Raw genomic sequence first — 10,430 nt, forward strand, 5'->3', positions numbered from 1 at the left:
TGTTTATAAGCTTGCAATCATAAATGGTATGATGATACCTATGGTGTACCTTAATGTATAATTCCTTGGTTAATGAATGGTTTATGTGAAACTTGTTTTAATTGGGCTTATAGGGGGTTATGTAGCTAAGTCGAGAAGGCATGGTTCTCGAATGACTTATACTAGAAACTCATGTTTACCGATGTGAGGGTTTGTCTTAATGACCATGTGCATGGTTCACACTATCGATATAATTATATCTTGGATTAACGTGGGGGCGGGACATTACCTAATCTTCCTTAATACCTCTGGTTCGTGGGGCTTATATGCACTGAGGCCCTTTCAGCAGGAGGAGCTGAACCCATATAGCCTGTGGATGCCTGTTTATGATGGTTGAGCTACATAGTCCTGGATAATGTTTTACTATCATGCTAAGCCTTGTTAGCTACCCCAATATCTATTATATGTATGTATGTATGTATGTATGTATTTGAACATGTACAGTGAGATTGAAATTAAACTTTTGGTTGACATTATTTTACCCCTATCCTTAGTTATATGCTAGTCCTTACCCTACTAACCATCTCTGAATGCTATACCCATGCGAAGCAGGGTCTGAAGGCACCTCTACTTTTCCTGCGCAATGACAGGTGTTCCTTAAGTCGATTATTTGTGGTGTTGTGGTGAGCTTCCATTCTCTGGAACACTTGACCATCCCATCAATTTTCCACCCATAAATTAGAAGTGAAGACTTTACATTTACATTGTCATTGTCAGGGTTGGGGACATGTCCCGACTTAGATTCTTTTCGGATTAATAGAGGCTTTGTGGGTATTATTGTGGACTTATGTATTGTTATTGGTTCTTTTGGCATATCGTAGATATCTTTGAATTTACCTTATCTATCTTGTTATATGTTTAGAATTTAGTCCCGATAGTATGTATGCTCTGTTGATTAGGATAAGGGGGTTGTCTCTGGTCCATGGCAGACTAACTTAAGAGCTCAAATAGAGGAAAAGTAGAAAATCATCCACAAAGGTTAAGGTAAGATAAACTAACTTGTCTTGGTCATATCCCATTAATTTTCCCTTCAATTTCTATCCTAATTCTTGGTAAAATTCTTAGAAATTAGGGCTTGAATTCCTAAACTTTAAGGGTTGATTTAAATTGAGAGCACAAATAGAGGAAAAATTAGAAATCATCAACGTAGGTTAAGGTAAGATAAACTAACTCGTCTTGGTCATATCCCATTAATTTTCCCTTCAATTTACATCCTAATTCTTGGAAAATTTCTTAGAAATTTGGGCTTGAATTCCTAAACTTTGAGTGTTGATTTGAAACCCAAATTGTGCTCCGTTTATGCTCAACTTTTGAGCACAACTTCCTTGTCCTTCGAGGGACCTCGTGATAGGTTCAATTTTGGATTCTTTTTGTGAGCCTCGTAGGCGCATTCTTGACCTAAGATTTGATCTGACCCTTAATACAGCAACATAGGAATTATTTTACTCTCAACAACGTGTAGATTACTATTTTGATAGCATGATGACATTTTGGGATCTTGGAGTGAAGAAAGATAATTTATGAATGATTAAATGGTTGCAGTTCGACTTTGAGGTAGGCTCTTGTATTATCTTCTTCTTGAGATAGTATTTGTATATGTTGCATGTTAGCTAAGGGTGTTAGAATATGATTGTGGGCAAAACACTGTGACTTAGCCTAAATTGTGAGCTTGGGGGCTATAAGGGTATTTGACCCTTAAGTTGAAATACTAATCATACTTTTATAATATTTTTACCTTCTTTATAAATAGGGATAATTAGTAGTATAATTATGATGTTATGATAGATATAGGATGGAATTTAGGTATTGGAAGTGTTATTGGTATGATTAGTCTTATTTGGATGACTTAGGCTATCTTGGTGCGGTAATTTAGGTGGATTTTGTTTAGTTGCACATGTTCTAGATGGAATTTCTATATTATGACTAATTATGGCTTAATTAACATCAAGAAGTGCATTTACCTTAGCCTAGCCTGGGGTAGAAGCTTGTCTAAAATGGTTTTCAGGCATTAGAAATTGGCCCCTCCATCCCACCTTAGGCCAAGACTTGTGATATCTTTGTAGATTATATTCGTATGGTAGCCTATTAGACATAGTTGAGACAAGCGAACTCTAGTATAAGGTTGCTACGTGACTTGGTAGATTTTAATGGGTTTTCCCCAAATAATGATGTTATGGTTATTCCGAATATATATCGGGCCTAAGGCTATAATTATGATATTATGGTTATTTTGGATATATATTAGGCCTAAGGTCGTGATTATGATGTTATAGTTATGTCGGATATATATTGGACCCAAGGTTGTGATTATGATGTTATGATTATTCTAGATATATATTGGAACTAAGGCCGTGATTGTGATGTTATAGTTATGTCGAATATATATTTGGCCCAAGGTCATGATTATGATATTATGTTTATTCCAGATATATATTGGGTCTAAGGCTGTGATTATGATGTTATAGTTATGCCGGATATATATTGGGCCCATGGTCGTGATTATGATATTAGTTGGGTTCCGAGGAGTATTCTATCCTTGCAAAAAGGAAATGGTCGTAGTTTATAGACATATTAAAGCTTATAATCATATTTACTTGAATACTGGTGATGGCATGCATAGATTCGATACAATCATGATCACTTAGATAGTAAATGGTACAATTCCAACTAAAATATGGTTTTATTACTCTTTTTCCTAAAAAGGGAACTATTCCTACTGTTCACCTTAAAATAGATTTCTTCATAACAGGGACCGTACCACCTTAATAAATAACTTATGAACCTTTGAGTCCAAAAATGATGTTTTAGAGATTTGACCCAGACAAATTCTGGTCCATGATTTTTCTACTACTATTTACCTCAATCGACAGATATTCTGACCCATTCTACACTTTTATGTGATTTAGTCTCAGAGTTTAGCCCAGCAATGGATTTATGGACATACACTGTAACACTTGGAGTCTGCACCCCGGATGCTACATGGTGCTTACAACCCCAAAGGACCACAAACTAACCCATGACTGGAACATGATGTGAGCACTGAATAATAATACTTAGATAATGCGGAAGTTGGGCTGAAATGCGAAAAGGTTCATAATCTGAATACTGATAAATATAGCAACCAATAATAATATCTAAAACCTGAAGACTATTTGAACTAGTCTAGTCTGAAAAGCCTCTAACTAAACTATCTGCATGTGGAGTTGATGAGATAAACCCCCAACTAACCCTAGCTAAAAAAATAATGAATCTACTATTATACTGAAATAAAAGAATATCCTCAATAGATGAGGACTCACTGTTGAATATGTTGTTGCTAACTGAATCTGGCTATGCGCGGTCAGGAACTTGAGAATCCTAACCTATGATATGAGATATCATAGCGAAGAAATGAGTATACAATCAGTACGTAGAAATATATTGTTATGCTAGATAAGGTAAGGCTGGAATGTAGGGGTTCATATGCATGACCAGTAACTAACTGAATGATAGGAATATAACTGAATGAGAGTACATGGATAATTGAAGCTACTGTAAACACTAGTATGCAGTACTGTGCATATACATATATACTGTATCTGAAAGTTATACTGAAACTGAGTACTGAGTTCTGATAACTGAGTAACTGATATCTGAAATTACTGATAATTAAAGTACTGATAACTGGGTGACTATTACTAATAGTCTTGACTCTGTAGAACTAAACTGAGTTCTATACTGAAGACTGAAATTAAAATTGTGGGAGGTAATCATCTAACTGACATGCCTCTCTCTGAACTTATTGGGGTCCAACCTGTAACCTCAGTTAGAAGGGTGTCACTACCATGCCACGGGAACAGACACTGGCTGTGTGGATCCACTAAAATGTGATCCCGGTGGACTGAAGGTCACCCTCTACTTGCAGGTTCCCTAATTAGAACGGTATTACCCTCAACTGGTAGGTAAACACCTTATCAACCCTCAACTAGAAGGTTGATATCTCAACCTACGTTGGCTATGTAGTTCTGGAACATAAGGACTTTTACTAAGGATCACACCCTCTACAAACAGGTGATCCCCCATCCCTAGGTTTGCTCAATGCTGAATCCTACTCCCAACTGAATGACACTAATTATTAGACTAAACTAAACTAGACTGAGTTTCACTGATTTTTGTAACTGATTGAGTACTACTGTTCTTGACATTACTGAGACTAGTCTGTAGCTACTGTAATTCTAGGTATACAGCTAGATTTTGGGTATTAAAACCCCCAGGACTCAATAGCTTTATAGTAAAGCATGACATGATCTTAAAAGCATAACAACAATTGCTTGTTAACAGTGCATTCATTTGGACATTTTGTCAAACACTTGAGAGGCATGAACTTGTACATGAATGGGGAACACATGATAACATGTCATGATTGAACTATTCAATTCACATAGGCATTCTAACAAACACTTAGGCAGCATAACTATTTCACATAATATTAACAAACATATATATAAATATCATGGCTACAACATTCAACTTGAAATTTCAAGGATTTATCATGAGAATCACATAATTCATCACATATGCTATCTTAATTTCATGAAACTTGTAATTAATCATGGATTAAAGACCATATAACAACACACACATGAACACAATTCAACAACATGTGATTCATGGAATCTCAATCTTGTATGTTGAAAAAGGATTCTTGGGCTCCGTGGTTGATAAGGACCCATGGATGAACATCTAATATACCTGAGAAATTAACTTCTTAAAGATTCTTGGTAGTGATCTTGAGATTTGACCTTGATTCTTAAAGGCTAGGGTTTTGCTAATTAAAAGAGAGATTGATCTTGATTTGAGAGAAATTGAGTAAATGATGATCTAATTTGGCTATTAGGGGTTAATTAACGTGTTCAGACTGATTAAGGCTATGGAAAAAGACCAAATTACCCCTAGAAAGATTTAAACTTTTGTCACTGAAAATCTCAATTTTGGATTTCACCACGACACAATGGCACGCGGTGAGCCATTGTATTTTGTCGGCTAGTGTAGTCCAAGGACGAGTGCGAAAATGTACTTTTGCAGAGGTATCACAGAGCCTTACTAGAAAGTGACAATTGTGAAATGGCACTCTGGTGCGATGCACCATTATCGCGTTAACACACTAAAAAGAGCCAATTGGGAATTGTGACTTCACCATGATGTGCTGGAATCGCGGTGTTCACTGGAAACTAACGAATGCCATTTTGACCCTCACCATGATACGGTGATTCTCAATTTGACATACTTTTCACTAAAAGTGTCATAACTTCTCACCCAAATATCAAATTTGGGAAAAATGTATATCATTGGAAAGCTGACTGAATTTTCTACAAGATAGTGGGTATTAAACCAGAAAATTTCACCTAGAACAAAAGTTATACATAGGAAATTCTCATGTACTGAGAGCTAAACAAAGCTAGGAGATTATGGGGTATTACAATATCTCCCCCCTTGGAAACATTCATCCTCAAATGAGACTGATTTAAGATGAAAAATACTGATAGACTGAGTTTACATACTAAGCATGCTTAACTGAAGCATGATTACATGACTAAACTACTAATAAACTGAGTTTTCACACTGCAACATGATTGCATGGCTATACTGATTCATGAATACATGACTGTCATGAGAATGATATGCAACAGTAACTAATACTAAGTTTGCAATTGAAACTGAGCATGGAACAGAGTAAATCTAAGGAAGATAGTTACCTCAAGCTGAGTCTGATTTTGCGGAGAAGAGGTGAGGATACTTGGTCCGCATAGCTGTTCTACTTCCCAAGTAGCTCTCTCAAAGGACTGGTTTCGCAAAAGAACTTTGACCAAGGGAACTTCTTTGTTCCTCAGTCTGCGAATCTGATGATCGAGGATTTTAACTGGGACCTATTCAAAAGAAAGATCATTTTGAATGCTTACTTCTAAGGGGACTACAACTGCTAGGTCACCAATGCATTTCTTTAGCAAGAAGACGTGGAATACTGGGTGCACTGAAGCTAAGTTTGAAGGAAACTTAAGGTCATAAGCTACCTTTCTAAAATAGCTCAGAATTTTATATGGACCAATATATCGGGGACTGAGTTTCCCCTTCTTGATGAACCTCTTCACTCCCTTCATGGAAGAGATCTTTAGATACACAATATCACCAATCTCAAACCCGCGATCTTTTATTCTCACATCATCATACAATTTATGTCGTCTCCTTGATCAACTGAACCTTCTCTAAGGCATCAAATACTAAGTCAAGCCCTGCCAATGCAGTCTTACCTACCTCAAACCAACCAATGGGAGACCAACATATCCTCCCATAAAGTTTCTCAAACGAGGCAATCTGGATACTGAAATGATAGTTGTTATTATATGTGAACTCAATCAAAGGCAAGTAGTCATCCCAACTACCTTTAAAATCAACAATATATGTACTCAACTTATTTTCTAAAGTCTGAATGGTCCTTTCTGCTTGACCGTCTATCTGAGGGTGAAAAGTTGTACTGAGGTGAACTTAAGTACCAAGATCCTTTTGGAAGGCTTTCCAAAAGTTAAAGGTAAATTGAGTACCCATATATGAGATGATAGATAATGGAATGCCGTGAAACCTAACCAACTCTTTGAGATAAAACGTGGCATAGTCGTCGATAGAATAAAAAGTATAGACTGGCAAGAAATGGGTTGATTTAGTCATCCTATCTACAATGACCCAAATATAATTATGCTGATGACGAGTGTGAGGTAAACCCGTCACGAAGTCAATGTTCACTTTCTCCTACTTCCAAGTGGGAATACTGAACTCTTGCATGGTCTCACTAGGCTTCTGATGCTCAACCTTAACCTGTTGACACATTGACCACTTTGCTACAAACTCTGCAATATCTCTCATTATCCCACTCTACCAATAGATCTCCCACAGATCACGATACATCTTAGTGGCCCCTGGATGAATAGAGTATCGCGCACCATGCACTTTTGCAAAAATTCCCTATTCAACTCAACAATATACAGCACACACAGTCTACCCTAGCAATGCAACACATCATCTCCTCCTTGGGAGAAAACCTCTACCTTCTGATCTCTGACTGACTCTTTTAAATTGACTAGACTGGGATCTCAATCTTGTTTTTCTTTCACTTCAGAAACCAAAGATGATTCCAAACTATTCTGAACCCACACACTACCCTCAGCTGAATCAACCAAATGAACACTTAACCTGGCAAACTGATGAACTTCCTAAACAAACTTCTTATTATCATCCTTGATGTGAGTAACACTACCCATGGACAATCTATTTAGGGCATTTACCACTACATTAGCCTTGCCCGGCTGGTACAAAACACTCATGTCATAATATTTTTAACAACTCTAACCACCTTCTCTGATGCAAGTTTAAGTCTTTCCGAGAAAATACATACTGCAAACTCTTATGGTCTATTAACATATCAACAGGCACCCCATACAGATAATGCCTCCAAATGTTTAAGGTAAATACTATTGTTGCTAACTCAAGATCATGGGTAGGGTAATTCTTTTTATGAGGCTTAAGCTGTCTGGAGGCATAGCCTATAACCTTACCTTTCTATATCAAAACACAGCCCAACCCAACTCTAGAAGCATTACAATACACAACAAACCCATTTGAACCATCTGGCAAGGTCAAAACTGGGGTTGAGGTGAGTCGAGTCTTTAATTACTTAAAACTCTCCTTACATAAATCTGACCACTGAAACTTGACTTTCTTCTGAGTCAATTTGGACGTGGGGATGCAATAGATGAAAATCCTTTAACAAATCATTGGTAATAGCCAGCCAAACCCAGAAAAATCCTGATATCTGATGAAAAAATGGGTCTAGGCTAGTTTCTCACCACTTTGGTATTTTGAGGATCAACTCTAATGCCATCATCGAAAACTATATAACCAAGGAAAGCTACTGACCTTAGCCAAAATTCGCAGTTGCTAAATTTAGTGAACAACTGATGGGCTTTAAGGGTCTGCATACTATTTTGAGGTGTTCTGTATGATCATTTTCACTGTGGGAGTAGACAAAAATATCATCAATGAAGACTATGACGAACATGTCCAAGTACTGCATGAACACATGGTTCATCAAGTTTATATTCTCTGACTCTGAGCGGATGATAGCCAAATCTGACGTCTATCTTAGAAAAGTAACTATCACCCTAAAAATGGTCAAAAAAGTCATCGATTCTGGGAAGTGGGTACTTATTCTTGACTGTGACTTTGTTCAACTAACGGTAGTCTATACACATACTGAGTGAACCATCTTTTATACGCATGAATAAGACTGGTATGCCCCACGGGGAAATATGGGGTATGATGAACCCCTTGTCTAATAGGTCCTTTAACTATTCTTTCAATTCTCTGAGTTTATCTGGAGCCATCCTATATGGCAGAATAGAGATAGGCTAAATATCTAGAATAAGGTATATTTCAAAGTCAATTTCTCTTTTGGGAGGAGCTCTAGGAAGATCTTCAGGGAACACATCTGAGAATGCATTTACTACTAGAACTAACTCAAGACTAGGTATCTCTAAACTAGAGTCTTTGACTCAAAAAAGATGGTAAACACACCCCATGGATATCATTTTTCTTCCTCTAAGGCACAAAACAAGCTGACCCTTAAGTGCTATGGTACTACCCCTCCATTCAAGGACTGGTTCATTAGGAAACTAAAAATGAACAACCTTATTTCTGCAATCAACTAAAGCATAGCATAAATAGAGCCAATCTATACCTAGAATAACGTTAAAATCTGCCATCTCTAGCTGTACAAGGTCTTCTGAAGTAACTTTCTGAGATACCATAACCAGATAACTCATGTATACCCTATGGGATATGATAGACTTACCTAATGGGGTAGAGACTAAGAAGGGCTCTATTAGGATTTTAGGACTAACTTCAAAGTTGATCGCTATATAAGAAGTTACGTAAGACAAATAAGATCCTATATCTAATAAGGCATAAACATATAAATGAAAGATCTGTAGTGTACTAGTGACCATATCAGGAGAACTTTCTTAATCATATTTGTACCAAACTACATAAAGCCTATTTAGGCGTTGCCTACTGGGGGCACTGGAAATGGCACCCTGCTAATTGAGTGACCGAACTGTGCTGGGGGATGATTATACTAACCCTGTGAACCTGACTGAGGACAATCTTTAATTCTATGGCTTTGCTTGTGACAGCTAAAACATACATCACTGCCATCTCTACAGACACCCTGATGGTTTCTGCCATATTTTTGACAAAGAGGATTTGTTCAGGCACTGCTGACACTTCCTTGGAAATTAGAGCCTGGTGCCCTATCTTTGTTACCATTTCTGAACTTAGATACTAGAGCACTGGCTGAGGACGGAGCTAGAACTAAAGATTTTAGGCAAAACTAAAAATGGTTACCACCTTCTGACTTAGGTTTAGTGAAATTGAAGCTACCTATTCTAGCTCTCTTGTTTTCCCTCTCTCTCCTTATTCTTACCCTCTTCTATCTACTGAGAGTAGACTATTATCCTGGATATTTCTATCTCCTTAATTAGAATTGCGGTCCTACACTCCTTGACTATACTCTCTGACACCTCAGATACAAACTTACTCATCCTGGATCTATTGTCTGCTACTACATGGGGAGCATACCTAGCTAACTGAGTAAACTTAAGGGAATACTATTTCACACTCATGTTGCCTTACCTGATATTGATGAAATCTAACACCTTGGATTCCCTCAACTCTAAGGAAAAGAATCTATCTAGAAAAGCAGTAGCAAACTCTTCCTATTCTACAGGTTCTGTATTTATGCCCCTGTCTACCTTCCACTGCTTAAACCACGTATGAGCTATATCTTGTAGCTGATAGATAGCTAACTCAGCACTCTCACTAGAAGTCACTCCCATAATATCTATGACTTTCTGTACCTAACTGAGGAACTCCTGTGGATCCTCTTCAGACTTAAAACCAAAAAACAATGGAGGGTTCATTCGTGTAAAGTCTCGAATCCTGGCTGCAGCAGTATTGGCCATTGGGTTAACCTGAATAGCAGCTGGGCATTCATTTTAAGATACCATGAAATAGTCTATAGTGGTGAATGTAGCTCTAAATTTTTCATGGGAGACATGCTCATTTAGGGGATCTTCCTGAACGGGCTAAGGTGTTAGCTAATTTCCATTCCTTATTCCGTTGTCTTTTCTAGGAGACATATTCTGTAAACAAAAAGGAAAGATAGATTAAACTGAGTGTTTAACTTGAGCTCATGCTCACTCACACGATATAAATACTGAAAGAAGGGAAACTTTCATAAAAATGCCTCATAGCCTCTTGTCCATAAGTGTGGTGTGCTTTACATCCATGCATAAGACTCTACT

Source organism: Capsicum annuum, chromosome 7 (genome assembly GCF_002878395.1).
Source record: "Capsicum annuum cultivar UCD-10X-F1 chromosome 7, UCD10Xv1.1, whole genome shotgun sequence".
Lineage (NCBI taxonomy): Eukaryota > Viridiplantae > Streptophyta > Magnoliopsida > Solanales > Solanaceae > Capsicum > Capsicum annuum.